This window comes from Ambystoma mexicanum, chromosome 6p, assembly GCF_040938575.1.
Source record: "Ambystoma mexicanum isolate Mex_15411 chromosome 6p, UKY_AmexF1_1, whole genome shotgun sequence".
NCBI classification, from domain to species: domain Eukaryota; kingdom Metazoa; phylum Chordata; class Amphibia; order Caudata; family Ambystomatidae; genus Ambystoma; species Ambystoma mexicanum.
In genome coordinates, this window is record NC_090935.1 from 252366401 (window position 1) to 252381681 (window position 15281).

General features: G+C 46.0%; 1 protein-coding gene and 1 long non-coding RNA gene across 5 annotated transcripts in view; both read right to left on the reverse strand.

The window, feature by feature from the left end:
* MYO5B (myosin VB) overlaps nt 1-15281 on the reverse strand; it is a 1432615-nt gene that overhangs the window by 1207772 nt on the left and 209562 nt on the right. The gene's annotated exons all lie outside the window — the stretch shown is intronic.
* LOC138510908 (uncharacterized) lies at nt 10668-11892 on the reverse strand. The gene is made up of 2 exons (XR_011280458.1): nt 11789-11892; nt 10668-11546 (listed from the first exon to the last, which is right to left on the reverse strand). It is a non-coding gene; the product is annotated as an uncharacterized lncRNA (long non-coding RNA).

Genomic DNA, 15281 nt, shown 5'->3' on the forward strand with positions numbered 1-15281 from the left:
GAATGTGCTGGCAATTCACTGTAATAAAACCAAAAACCATGAAATGAAAAGAGGTCCAAGTTGGAAAATAATACTGGATTCCCCTTAGCGCCGTTCGCAATCATGAGCAGTCACTACGGGAACCACGTGAAGTGGTGCAGGGTGGTCTGCAGCGGGAACGCATTGGAAGCGTATCTGCATTCACTAGGGAACGGAGCCCATGACGTCAACAAGCACACGGTGATACAGTAACTCACAGTCTGGTAATTGGCAAAAAGTCTACCAATCAACGCTTTGATCACACCTATGTCATTTCATCGAAATATGCTCCACCCCAAATGCCATCGCAAGGAACTTTTCTAACCAAAATATATATTCGATGAAAGTGAACATTATGTCAAATTTCATTTGCATACATGGCACTTAATTTAGCTTTTTGCTCTTCTTAACGAGTGTGTTTTAAGGTATTGTGATGTATCTGGACAATTCGCCCCTTTTCCCCGGAGTGGAGCCCCTCCCTGTGAGGCGAGCCCACTCTGCAAGACCCTCCATAGGGGTCTGGTCAAGGCGGACCACACGTCCAATGAGGACCTCGGTGAATGGACTACATTGTCCACCTACATGGGACTTGAAAGAACTGTTTGTTCTCAGATTTTAACTACAAATACCACCTCCTTCCACCATGTTGGCTTCGGGTTAACCTGAACGCCACTGTCAAGGAAAAAGGACACACCTTTTTCGATTGTGATGACGTACTTAAACACAGTAAGAACTGTGAATAGAGAGAGACCTCATCCGACGTTCGCAGCTTCTACAGAGGGAGCAGAATCCACAAGACGCAGAGGACAGAGCCTCTATGGACACATCCCGGAGGGGCAGAGCTAAGCATAGCCACGGAGCCAGCGGTGGCGTAGTTTGAGAGAGACTCACACGCTGGAAGCTATGAGGCAGGTACACTGACCAAGCATGAGGCTCCAGTCAGAAACAGAGAACAAACGGGAAGCAAACCGTCTTCCTTGGTGGCGCAACCACTACAGATCAGTGGTGGGCCAGGTGCCCAGCAACTGACACTGAAACCAGCAGGAAGAAAGGAGCTTCAGTTCCCAAGCTCCAAGCAGCAAGTGCCGGTACCAACGAGATGAGCGCGAACAGGGAAGTGAACACTCCCAATGTGAGGATGCCAGAAAGGGCTGTCACGTGTGGAGTCAAAGTCTGCCAAAGCCATTCACAGTACAAGAAGCTTGGAAACTGGAACAGTCACATAACCCAGGTACAGCAGAGTGCGAGAGATGCGAATACTGCCTATCAAGGCTGGGAAGTCTGAAAGTAAATCACAGTGAAAGAAATGTGAACACTGTATATGAAGGCTGATTTGAGACTAATAATAAGTCCTCCAAGGGCTGGGACAGGCAGAAGCCCATTCCAAGGGGATTGTGCGAGCTTCCTTTTCCTTTTAGTTAGGTGTTCTAAAGTGGTAGGGCCAGTTGGTAACTAGGAATATGGACTAAGGACTCTTTATGTTGGACTACGACAAGCACCCTTCGTTTTTGTTTTAGAAGGCAGGGAAGTTCCCTCACAGTGATAGAGCCAACTAGGCATGTTTTGTTTTTATTTGAATAAACCGATCTACAACATGACCCATTGGAGTCTGAGTCCTTCTTCTGGTTCGCCAATGTACGGTAACTATTTTAAAATGCCCCACAGAGACCACGTATTTGCAACCCCTTCACCCCCACCCCCAACACCTTTCCCTTATCCAAGATAAATATTCATTTTTTTTTATTGCGCTGCCTTTGATTACCCTCCTTTTTACGCCCGTTGTTAATAAATTTTTCAATCTCTTACTTTTTTAAAAATGTTATATTAGATTACATTACCTCTGAATTATTAGCAACTCTGGTGAGTTTTATATGTAACACAGGGAGTTATCATTTTGCATGCGTTTACTTTCATTGAGATTCAATTTCATTGAATTGTATTCCAATTAAACATTTGACAGACAGGAGCATATCTGTTAACCGTGGCTCTCTGCTTGTTTATTTATGTTTTTTGAGAGGAGAGTATTAATTAGGCCAGTGTCGGAAAGTATGCCACCTCAATAGTGGTGCTGCTTTGTCCGCACCCATTGCTATGTGGCATAGTTGAGGATTGCCGGGCCATTAATCCACTGCCTTGAGCCACCAAAGGCAGCAACGTACAATTCCTTCATTGTAGAGCTAGCCTTGGGCATAAAGGGGTATGGCGAAGAGAGGGGTCCAAGAATTGAATGTGGCACAACCTCCTTGCAGAGAGAAGAGGGCTGAAGGAACAGCCTCAAGGGATGGAATCCTTACGGGTTTTGAGGCTATTCCTCATTAATATTCATGAGGAAAAATGTGTGTGAATATTAATGAGGGGTGTCCTGAAAACCCAACATGGATCCGGCCCTCGAGGCCTGGAGTTGGACATCCCTAGCCCCACTAGATGGGGCCACTCTTCTACTGCATGTGACTTCATACAGACCAAAGTACCACAGTGACCCAGTTATTTATTGTGTTTGGTAAGGCTCCACATGCAATGGAAGTCCCTTCAGGGTGCGCAGTGGGGCGACAGGGGGAAAAGGCAGCAGAAAGGACGAGCTCATGTCACGATTTGTAGGGTAGAAACAGATTCCTGGCCAGGAAGTCTGCAGCATTTTCAATAGGCCATACATGCTGATCTACTGGAAGGATAACATTTGAAAGCGTCAGATCAACGCAAGGTTCAGAAGGAGAAGGAGAGCAGTGATTGGCCCTTTCCTGCACATGCCTCTATGTCCTGACGTCACAAGATCACAGTAGCTCAGTCTGATACAGAGGTCGAAGTGGGCGGGAGCAGCTGGGAGTGGTGCTCCTCTACTTTTCTTTTTTTAGTTTTACTGCTCCTATACTTTTATTTGAAAAAGAAACCGTTCTGGAATGGTTTGGTTTTAAAATAAAAGTGTAGGAAGAAGTTGAAGCTTGCACTTCAGTGCACTGAACATTCCCTTAAATAGCAGGTGTGTGTGTTTGTTTGGGTTTTTTGTGTTGGGCGTGGGAGGGGACGTGGCAATGGGGTTTGTGGGGAGCAGGGACAGGCCAGTAGGGAACATAATTGCACTACTTCTTTTCGTGCACTTCGACGACTGGTCTGATAGGATTCCAGGGCCACAGCAGGGCGCCTCTAGACGTAAATATCCAGGCCAACCAAAAGTCCTGAGAGGAACTCTTGGGGTCGATCATTAAGGTCATTTGTTGCCAGAGGCTCCGTCTGATCACAGCTCTTTGTGAAGCAGGAGGGTTACCAAACATTTCGTCGGAAAAAAAATGGTCAAAAGGACATTTGGTCGAAACCATTTGGTCGAAAGACAAATGGTTGAATTATTTATTTTTTTTGGGGGGTCCCCCCCAACCTCCTTTTTTTTCTAAAAAACAATTTTTTCCTAAACTAACACCTAAAAAATATATATATAAATAAAATAAAAAAATCAACCATTTGGTTTTCGACCAAATTCCATCGACCAAATGTCTTTCGACGAAATGTCTTTCGACGAAATGTCAGGACACCAAGAAGGAGGGGTTCTGATCGTTTGTATGAGGTTTGTTCTGGGGTGTTTATAATATTGTTAATGCATTCAGAAAATGTTAGCACATAATTTACTGATTAATTCCAGTGAGAACAGCTTACTGTCATCGCAGTATATCATAATATATATATATGTACATTACAACTGTTGAAAGCACCACATCAACATGTTTCTTTGCACAAGCATTTGTGGCACATTCTTCAGGATAAGTGTTATGTTCATGCTACTCTGGGTCCGGTCAGGTGAAGCACAGACATACATACGAACTATGCAGATACAACGTAATACATTTTTTTTATTGAATTAGGTCAGAGTTCTGCAACTTGTTGCTCTCCAGATGTTCTGAACAACAACTCACATGATTCCCCGCCATTGATCAGCTCATTAAGGCTGATGGGAGATGTAGTTCAACACATTTGTAGAGTCAAAGGCTGCCGCCCCCTGAATTAGAATGCAAGTAAGGAGGACACGGTCCCTAGGATCCCTGCACACATTGCAATATTCATTGCTCTAATTACTCAGACAAAACTTCAGTGTAGAGGTGTTTGTTTTCACCCATGTTGTTTAGATGCCTCCCTTGAGAAGATGCTATCACTGCGCTCCCAACTGAGCCTTACCTAACATAACACTCAATTGTGTCAAACGCTTGTCCTCAGAAATGCCCTGATACCATCTGAGCATTGCTGCACAACTAAATGGTATCCATTGTATTGACATGGAAGACAGACTGAGTCGAGATCCTAGGATTCGAACCTGTGACCACGCGTTCAGTGGACACATTAGACACATTAGTCTGATATGCCACCAGTTTGTCTTTTACCAAAAAAAGGTCATAGAATCTCTACAGGGTCCGGGTTCAAGTGCTGCAATGGGGCAATCCTGTACATGGGCAAAACATTAATAAAAGCATTCATGACCAAACGATTGCATTATGTCTGACATATCTATTATTTCTAAAGATTTGGAACCCATGGGGACCTCAAACGGGCAGAAAATGTGCGCGGTCAGGATGGCTCCAATGGGCACTCCGGCTTCTTGCCCACAGTAGATGTTTGAGTGCAAGCAACAAAGCATCCGCTGAACACCTAAGTGAACATTAATCTGTCAGTGAGCTTCATTTAATTAAGAGGTCATTGATTCTGAGAGACTGCTGGTGATTAATGCACGGCTGCAGTGCTCCTGACAGGCAGGATTAATAGCCACTTAGGCTGCAGGATCCAAATGGGGCAGTATTACTGCAGGCCAGTTTAGGCCCATGCTGTGCGATGAAAGCTCCGAGTGGGGCCTTGCAGCACGTGCACGCCCTACCACTTAGAGCTAGAGCAAGACCTCAGGCCACACATGGTCTCCAGCTTTACCCTACATTTCTCGGTGCAATAGCGTCCTTGTGCCTCCTCTTTAAGTCATACAAATATGAATCAAAACAATATTTAATATATATTCAATGATTGATAAATAAATATCCACATATGTTATGTTGCTGGGTCTTGCCTTTTGTCATGTGCATGGCTTCTTGGCACTTTACGTAAACAAAGACACTTGACGTAGAACTTGAAAATAAAAATAAAAACACAACTTTGTAAATATGGCGCATGCTATTGCATTTCTTTATTTAGTAGCACTGTTATTAACAGGTGTTACTATTACCCAATGGTGCTGAATTTATGAACCCCCGGAGGAAGAAAGGTTAAATCAGGGTTTGCTGAGATTCCGACCCGTGCCAGCCGGTTCCACACAAATGTTGGATTAAGATTTCTAAGCATCTAAGCCCCGAACTAAAAAGGCTCATAAACATAAAAAGATCAGCAGAATCCACCCGGCACAAACTACCCTCCATCGATAACAAGACGGCGTTCACGTTAGCATCCACTATCTACAAAGCGGCTATCATTACGACTAAAAAAGACACATATGACTCTAGAATCCAGAATGCCAAATCCAGTACAAAGGAACTTTTCAGTACACTACAAGAACTCGAATCCCCTGCACCACCCACACAAGACTGCAATAAAAATGCAGAATGGTGCACTCATATCCAGCAAGCCTTTGCAGATAAAATCACCCTACTCCAAAATAAAATCAAAGCTAAAAAGGCAAGCCTTAACACTGGCTCCCAGCCCCCCGACCTTAACCAAGATAAAACCTCTCACCCCTGCACCCCTTTCTCCTTCTCACAAGTAACTCCCAAGGAAGTTGAAGACATCGTAAAAAGGCTAAAACCATCCCATTGACAAGGCGATATCTGCCCGGCCACCATCATCAAGGATGGAGCAAAAAAACTAGCCCCTTTCATCGCCACCTTGATAAACTCATCATTCTCTTCCAATCAGGTACCCAACAACCTCAGAGAAGCTTGGTTTATGCTGTTACAAAAAGAAAACAACCTTGAACCTAACGTACCCAATGACTACAGACCCATCACCACCGTCCCATTCCTTCTATAAATTCTGGATCTCGTGGCTTACCTACAAATCCAGAAACACTTAGAGGAGAACAACCTCCTAGGACTTAGACAATCCGGGTTCAGACCCAGACATGGAAGTGAGACAGCCCTCCTTGATCTAAAGATCCAAATGGACGAGGCGAAGGACAAAGGCAAGCTAGCATTCCTATTACTACTTGACTTATCGGCAGCCTTCGACTTTGTCAACCACCAAATTCTCATCAAACATCCCACCGCAGCAGCAGCATTCTCCACTGAGGGATCCGATTGGGTTAAATTATTTCTATCAAACCAGACCACCAGAGTCTTCTCTCCCTCGGCCTCAGCAGACCCAACTCCGATACTGTGTGGTGTCCCCCAGGGATCCTGTGTGTCACCCACACTATACAATATCTTCACGAAGCTCCTCTTCGACCACCTGGACAAATTGGGTGTCGTCTACATCAACTATGCAGACAACACTCAAGTCCTCATTCCGCTCACTGGTTGTTACGAACATGACTCCAATCTGCTAAACAACATCTATCTGGAAATCCAAGCCTGTATGGCCACTAAAGGCCTGTGTCTTAATGATGATAAGACTGAGTTAATGATCGTGGGTACTCAGGCACGCCTGAATAAACTCGACACTAGATACTCCTCTTTCATCATTGATGGCAACTTAATCAACGTCTCCAAAGAGATGAAACATTGGGGTATACCTCGATTCAACTCTCTCTCTTAAAAACAGGTCAATAGTGTAGCATCTTCCACGGCCTATAACAACAAACTGATCTACAGCTGTAAATCTTATTTATCCGCAAGCAGCTGCTTAACACTGGCTAGAGTACTTCCTCTATCGAACATTGACTATTGCAACACACTTTTCTTTGGATCCTCGGAACACAATCTAAACAAACTCCAAGTTTATAATATAACTCACTGAAAGCAGCACTTAGTCTTCCAAGATCCTGCCACATCTCCACTCACAGACACAATGCCAACTGGCTACCCATCCGTGACAGAATCACTGTACGCATCCTTGCCATCACACATAAATGCCTCACAAACTCAGCCCCTAAATACCTGGCAGACAAAATGTGCTTACACCAACCCACACACACTACCAGATCATCTCATTCCCACAATTTAGTGGTTCCAAGATACAACCTAAAAACAGCAGGTGGAGCCAGTTTCCCAGTTCAAGCTGCCAAACGATGGAACTCCACCCCATATCCCCTCATACATGAGCCATCCTTCCTCACTTTTAAAGCCAGCATAGAAAACTGGCTGAGCAACAAGTCCCCTCAGTAAGATACTTTCACTAGGCTAGCTGATCTTCATTTATGCCCTGGCCCAGCCCCATGTTCAGTCCACTGCTGTATATTATTGCCTGTATCTCAGATCGTGAGCCATCTGTAACCAGGGTCCGTTGTTTGTCGGTATCCTGCTTGCCTGCATATATGTGTATATCCTGTTTGCATGCATATGTGTGTAACCTTTAAGTCTTTCAAGCACCCAGTTATCTCAGGGTTGGTGCGCGATACAAATAAATAATAAACAAATAAGCGGTCTTCGATTTAAGGGTGTTCGCAGTTCCCTTGGGCTTCTAGGAGTCAGAGGTCTTCCAGGCTGCTCACTTGGCTCCCCTAAATGCAGTCCACCACGCTGCAGCACGTCTTATTATCGTGGCACATAAATTTGACCGACGCACCCCTGTCCTACGCAAACTGCATTGGCTTCCTCTTCAGGCCAGGATGCTGTTCAAGACTGCAAGTATCACCCACAAAGCTGTCACGGACAGCACACCAGCCTACCTGGCGGCTAAACTCCACATATCAGGTGGCACGCACTGCTCGCGCAGCACATGATCAACCGACTTGAATCACAACTCCTCTGCAAAGAGAGGACCAACAAAGAATCCTTCTCTTGTTTCGCATCCAATCTCTGCTACTAGGTCTCGGCTCTGAATGCCCCAATTCTCCAATATCACAAATCTCTGAAAACATGACTTTTTCAACAGCACCTGACCAAGGACTAATTTCAATGGTTGCACATACCGATACACATGCCTCAAGTCACAGTACTTTGCTACTGTTTAAAGATGCCGGCTCAAACGCTGGCTACCCACAATCTGTACAGCACTCTGCTTCTCTTGATTTAGGTGGTCTGTGCTTTAAACAATAAAATATATATGTATTTTTTTGTAGGCTGAATAGGTTTTTGCCTAGAAAAAATATATTTTGGGGGGGTTTTAGGTCATAACATGTGATCCGCTACTGTCATGTGGTGCTATAATGGTGCCCACTGGTTTTGTGCAGTTGGATGTGACAAACAGGGTCCAAAGAGTGACATGGAGTGTGGGGGGTCTCCATGAAAACAACTGATAACAAACTGTGCTGAGGTGACACGGGCCATTGGTCAGGAGCTGATGATCACCACGTTCTGCAAGCAATATTACTTAAGCATACCAAATTAAATGCATAGAAGCAGAATGAAGCCAATGTCTCATTTTGGGATCCTTAAACGTGATGCTAGGTGTGAGGGGATGTGCAGAAAACAATGGACTTGTGGCGACATAACTACTATCACACTTACATTTGCAAATCAGGTGATAGGAAGGAAGGAAAGATAGCAAAGATGTAATGCCAACCAAAGAGAAGTGTCATTTTGTGGTCCCCCCCTTACAATGGGCCAGGTTTGATCTTTCTAGGGCCCAATGTCTCCCCCTTGTGATAGCCCTGGCTCACTACCAGTCTAACTTGCAGGATGTGCCTTCATAATGACCTCTCTTGCACCTCTCCTTCCTGCCTCCATAGCACCCTCCTGCTGCAGCACTCGCACTCCTTGCCATCACTCTGCAGTTAATGTTGGCAACACTAATCTTATCTCTACTCTCTCTCCTCACACGTCCTCACCCATTAATGGCGGCACTAGATGGCAAGTACTCTTGGGGCCCGATTCTCATGAAGGTGGTAAGTAGCGAAAAGGTCGCAGAAAGCGTTAGCTGCCTTTTCGCTACTTAATACCTATTCTGAAGATGGCACATTCTTCAGAAGTCGGAATTAATGTGCCACTTTTGGAATATGGGTGCCGGTTGCTAGGAAAGGCTGTAAACTGACCTAGCAACCGTCACTTTCGTTAGGTAACATTTTGCATGCTAATTCTTGTGTCATTACTCCACTTTCTTAAGTGGCTGAAATTGGCGCCGAAGTACAGTATGAAATTTGCGCCGTTCCCGTAGGACTGCCACCAGAAGCACAGTTGTTTGGTTGGGCAGATGGTGACCGGTGGGTCCTTGATTCACTGCATTTCGGTTCCAAGGTTGCTCTTTTTAGTTTGCGCATCATCTAGGGAATAGAAATCCTTATCCTACCTCTAGGCTTCATCATTTTCTTTCATTTTGTCATCCGTTGAAAACTTTACTCTTTCCCCTGCAATTTCTTGGTTTCTTAGACCTCACTCCCACATTTTCACTACTCTTTCCCTTTCATAATCCAGTCAGCACTGGGATGCATGTGGGTGACGGTGGTTTATAAAACCAAACCTGTACACATACCCATATCCAAAAAGGTTGCTACACTGGCGCAGGGGGTGGCTGTTGATAAGGCATTCAAAAGCAGGAAGATAAAGGCCCATCTTGTACACAAATAATATGGGCAAGTACTAGTGAAGTTGTTAGCATGATGTATTGTGTGACTGAATTGCATACTGCCATTCCCTGTTTTGATCTTGGCAGCACTTTCGTTAAATAACAATGCCTTCGTTATTTAACGAAAGTGCTGACGCGATTCTGCTATCCGCCTGTTTTCACTAGAAACAGGCGGATTACAGCGATAGCACTGTCGTGCTTTACGAAGACGCCCAGGCGCACTTCAGAATAGTCGTGGTGCCTGGGCAGCAAGATATGGTGCAGTGAGATATGCTAATTAACACACTAACTGCGCTATCATGAGAATAAGGCCCTTGGTCGGCTTCTCATCATCCAGGTGAATCATTAATGTCTATGGTAATGGCACTATCATGGCTCAGGGTCCTTAACCCAACCTCCTCCTTTTGTACCGGCGCTTGCCTCATCAACGTCCTTCCTTAGCCTGCTACTCCTTCTTCCTCTCTCTCTGTCCCCCCCTCCTCTGACTGGTGTACCACGCCCGGTACCCCTCACCGGAAAACCTTCAAAGGCAGTGATCTGCAGCATCTAGCCAAGCTAAATGCTTGCTCTGCTAGCAAACACTGCCGACATCTGCCTCCTCCTTGAAGACCTTGACCTCGACATCCTTGCTCTTACTGAGACCTGGTTCAATGCCACCTGTCACTGCTTTTGACTCCCTTCTCCCCGATGGCTACATGATCATTTCTCCCACCACCAAAAAGAAAAATGTTGCGCATCCAATAGCCCCCTATGCCCCCCACCCCTGACCCACTTTTCTTGTTCTGCCAGTGCGCACGGATGAGGGTTTGGATATAAGCCCTCTTCTTCGAGCAGACGGGATACCATATTTAACGCTTGCTGACTTTGCCTCGCCCATGAGGCTGTATAGGTGATAGGCTAGCAGTAAATGGCCACATGAGGCTGTGCTGACATATGTCAGCAATGAATCTAGCATATGCTGGTTTTACTGGCTGTGTCCCTGCTCCATAATGCCCACCTTAACAAAAAGGTGGTTGGCCATTAAAAAAGCCTTTTGACTGCTTTAGTAACTGTTATTTTATTTCATCTCAAGCACGTTTAATTTTTTTAATTGCATATGTGATGTGTTTTCCTGGGAAGCCACCTGGGTCAAAGGTTAAGCAGCATCCCTTCCTGTAATGTCACCAAAGGCGTGATGTCACTTCTGCTTCCCGTACCATTTTTGCGAGTCCGCCTCCTTTCTTGAGTCCCACCGATCATGGCCTCTCTCTGTGCTTGCTTTAACACCTGGATAAATGTTCCAGGGATGTGGGCTAATTTGTGTTCATTTTAAGTATATAGGGAGGCATGTGCACACATGGCAACAATCGCCAAGTAATTTTCAAAGGCACATCCAGTCCTCGTTTTTCCTTTGCCTCCTCGGGCTTGTAGTGTTGTTTTTCCAGAACTGCAATTCGAAGAAAGCAAAGAAACACATCGCTAGTTGTACATCTCCTGAGTGACGCGGGTCACAGTGACAGGTATGTGACACACAGCGGGGCAAGTCCCGGGTATAGGAGATGTGACCCCTACTTATCTTCAGTCAGCCATGCCAACCCCCGTACAATTTAAATTCCTTGCACAACCCTTTGCTCTTTGCTCTCTGACCGCGTTCAGGTCCAGGACCTAATCTTGATTGCTGGTCATTAGAAGCCACTGATCAGTTAAACTATGTTAACTGGCCTTTCTTTGTTCTGCCTTAAACTCGTCAATCATTTGCCGTGCTCCTGTCAGCTGTTCTCCGAGTGGTGCGTCTTTAGCCTGTCCTTTGCTGCTTTTAATAACAGGCTGAGCTTTCTCCTTCGAGGAATGTAACCGTGTGTGCAATGGATAAAGGCATATGATGGTTGAAGCGATACAGGAGCGCTTGCCCCACCCGCAAGGAGTGTCGCCTGTGAATCGAAAAGCAAGACTCACGTTAGACCCAGTCCTTTTCAAAATCATCGCCTTTGCAGATACCACATAGATACTGCTTTATAGTTATCGGGAAATCTTTGACATTTGATGGGCAGAGTTAAAAAAATAAACTCCATTTGATGTGCACACATTCTCAGCTTCTGCTTCCATGGCCTTTCCCATTCCCTGGCCGGGAAGACCCTCTCACACCGCTCTTCTTCCAGCACTAAACACTCACCCTCTTATTTTTGTTCTGTGGTCGAAGCGGGCGGGAGTGGTGCTCCTCCACTTAAGTGCTACATCTCACTGTGCTCGACAATCGTTTCCGCTGCCAACATGGCGCCGAATGTTATGATATCGTGTGGCAAGCAGACTACAAGCACTGGGGAATTCCCAGGGACCGGCAGGCACTGCGCGGGGGCTCCGTGGGGAGTGGCGGCTCATGCCATGGCAATGAACTAGCTTTCACAGGTAGTAGGGGCGCGACCGCAGCCGAGTCGTGTGCTGCAGGTGAGTGACGGGGTAAAAAGGGCTCTCATAGCAGTGCACTGAAAAATACCTGTGCCGTGAATCTAGCCCAGATACCAGGCAGGGCAAGAGGTAGGAAGAACCCCAACCCACAAGACAGCAGAGGACCAGGATGAGAGATAGGAAGAACGCTGGCCCACAAGACAGCAGAGGACCAGGATGAGAGATAGGAAGAACGCCAGCCCACACGACAGCAGAGGACCAGGATGAGAGATAGGAAGAGCGCCAGCCCACAAGACAGCAGAGGACCAGGATGAGTGATAGGAAGAGCGCCAGCCCACATGACAGCATAGGAACAGGATGAGAGATAGGAAGAGCGCCAGCCCACATGACAGCATAGGAACAGGATGAGAGATAGAAAGAGCGCCAGCCCACATGACAGTATAGGAACAGGATGAAAGATAGGAAGAATGCCAGCCCACAAGACAGCAGAGGACCAGGATGAGAGATAGAAAGAACGCCAGCCCACAAGACAGCAGAGGACCAGGATGAGAGATAGGAAAAACGCTGGCCCACAAGACAGCATAGGACCAGGATGAGTGATAGGAAGAGCACCAGCCCACATGACAGCATAGGAACAGGATAAGAGATAGAAAGAGTGCCAGCCCACATGACAGCATAGGAACAGGATGAGAGATAGGAAGAGCGCCAGCCCACATGACAGCATAGGAACAGGATAAGAGATAGAAAGAGTGCCAGCCCACATGACAGCATAGGAACAGGATGAGAGATAGGAAGAATGCCAGCCCACAAGACAGCAGAGGACCAGGATGAGAGATAGGAAGAACGCTGGCCCACAAGACAGCAGAGGACCAAGATGAGAGATAGGAAGAACGCTGGTCCACAAGACAGCATAGGACCAGGATGAGTGATAGGAAGAGCGCCAGCCCACATGACAGCATAGGAGCAGGGTGAGGGATAGGAAGAGCGCCAGCCCACATGACAGCATAGGAACAGGATGAGAGATAGGAAGAACACCCATTCACACGACAACATAGGACCAGGATGACAGATAGGAAGAACGCCAGTCCACAAGACAGCATAGGACCAGGACGAGAGCTAGGAAGAAAGTCAAGAGAGATAACTGACCCAGAGAGTGAACAATGCACGATTGCGAGGTCAATGGTAGATAGGAAAAGCGCCAGCCCACAAGACAGCATAGGGCAGGGCAAGAGATTGGAAGAATGCCACTCAACAAGACAGCATAGGGCCAGGGCAAGAGATAGGAAGAAAGCCAGTCAACAGGACAGCATAGAACCAGGAAGAGAGATAGGAAGAACTCCGGCCCAGAAGACAGCATAGGACCAGGATGAGAGATAGGAAGAACGCCAATCCACAAGACAGCATAGGACCAGGATGAGAGGTAGGAAGAGCACCAGCCCACATGACAGCATAGGACCAGGACGAGAGCTAGGAAGAAAGTCAAGAGAGATAACTGACGCAGAGAGTGAACAAAGCATGATTGCGAGGTCAATGGTATCAAAAGCAGCAGATATTTCAAGTCAGATCAGAATAGAGGACAGTGTCCAGTGGTAGACTGCAGGAAGAGAAACAGTGATGAACAGAAGCAAAGCTCAATGGAGGTCTGCACATTGTCAAGCTTACCTTATAAACACCCAACAATTATTGAATGAACCGGTTTTCCCACACATCCCCCATCCCTCCTCCCCTGCTATCACTTGTCTATCCTAATCTTCCGATCCTTTCTTGAAAACATTTTGTAACTTCTTTTTACAAATCCCAAGTTTTCAAACTTTGAACCATGTAAGGCGCTCTGAGACCATCAGGATAGGGTGAGCGCTAAACAAAAATTCAAATAAAATAATCTGCACTCTTAAAATTATCAAAACACATTTTTAAGAACTTCTGCCCACTTCTAAGAATTCTACATACTCTATAAATGTTTATTTCTGGGTTTTAAATACTGAACATTTACCTTTTTGAGCAAAACATTGATGTACAAATACTTTGAAAAAAGGGATTTCATTCGTGAAGACCACACATCTTTGAAAAACGATATTTACACTTGTAAAATAATTGTACACACTTAATAAACACGCATACAGTTGTTATCCAACTGAAGTTGGCACTCATTTATCGAGCTCTGAAGGATGAAAAGGCTCAGTTCACCTTGCTGGGATTCGAACCTGCAAATCACACTCAGCTCAACCCACACAGTTATCTTTCTGCCAATGTATCTACCCAACCTACTCCAATTAAAGTTTGGTGCGCAAAACCTTTCCATGATCTATTACACTCAGTTAATATTGGACTTCACTTGTATGCTAATGATTCTCATTTTTATTTTAAGTTTCAAGGTTGTTCTGCCCTTGATAATCTCGCCTCAAATCAATTTTTGCCAGTATCAAGGATTTCATGAAAACCAACGACCTTAGATGAAATTGCATTCGCACCCTGGGAAGTGCGCTCAGCCAATCAGGTGGCTGGAACAGCAGGCGAGAATACACAATCCCTGCCCACTGTCCCAGGCACCCGAGGCCTTGTTTTGTTATCATTGTGTGGAGGCAGCAGGGCATCTCTCCCTGTTGCCTGCCCCCCGCCCCCCTCCACTTTCCTGTGGTACCAGAGCATTGCTCTCCGGTCCTGGAGCTCCTCCTGTCTGGCCGCCCCCATAGACATGGCAAAGGGGTTTAGTGCCATTTCCATATGACGGCCATATTTCTTTCCTTCATTTTTTCATTTTTCACGGGGAGATCGGCTGCACTAGCAGCACAAATCTCCCAATAAAAATGTTGAATGCTTTTTACACCCTGGACGAACACTGGGGTGCGAATGGCTTTCATGCCCCGCTAGAAGGGCGGACATGGCCTTAAATGGCCCACAGTCCGAGCTGAGGCCCTCGTTTGACTCGGACATGCCTTAACTAGGGCTGGCGGGCCTTTAAATGCCATTTCCGCCCTCCTGGCAGGGCATGAAAGCCATAGTACAACGCAATTGTTGAGCAACCATGAACCAGAAACAAAAAAACACAGGTCACCGCCTACATCCTTTTTTATGGACCGCTCTCAACCTCTACCACTTGCTTCCAAAGTTAAAACGTGGAACTCGCCGCTCTCTAGGATTAGTGCGCCAGATTAGCGCAGTGATTAGACGCCTCAGCTATTATATTCGACTATTCTGTCAAATTCGCCCATATCTTTCCGATGAATATCTTGTAATCATTGCTCGAGTCATCAAGGATT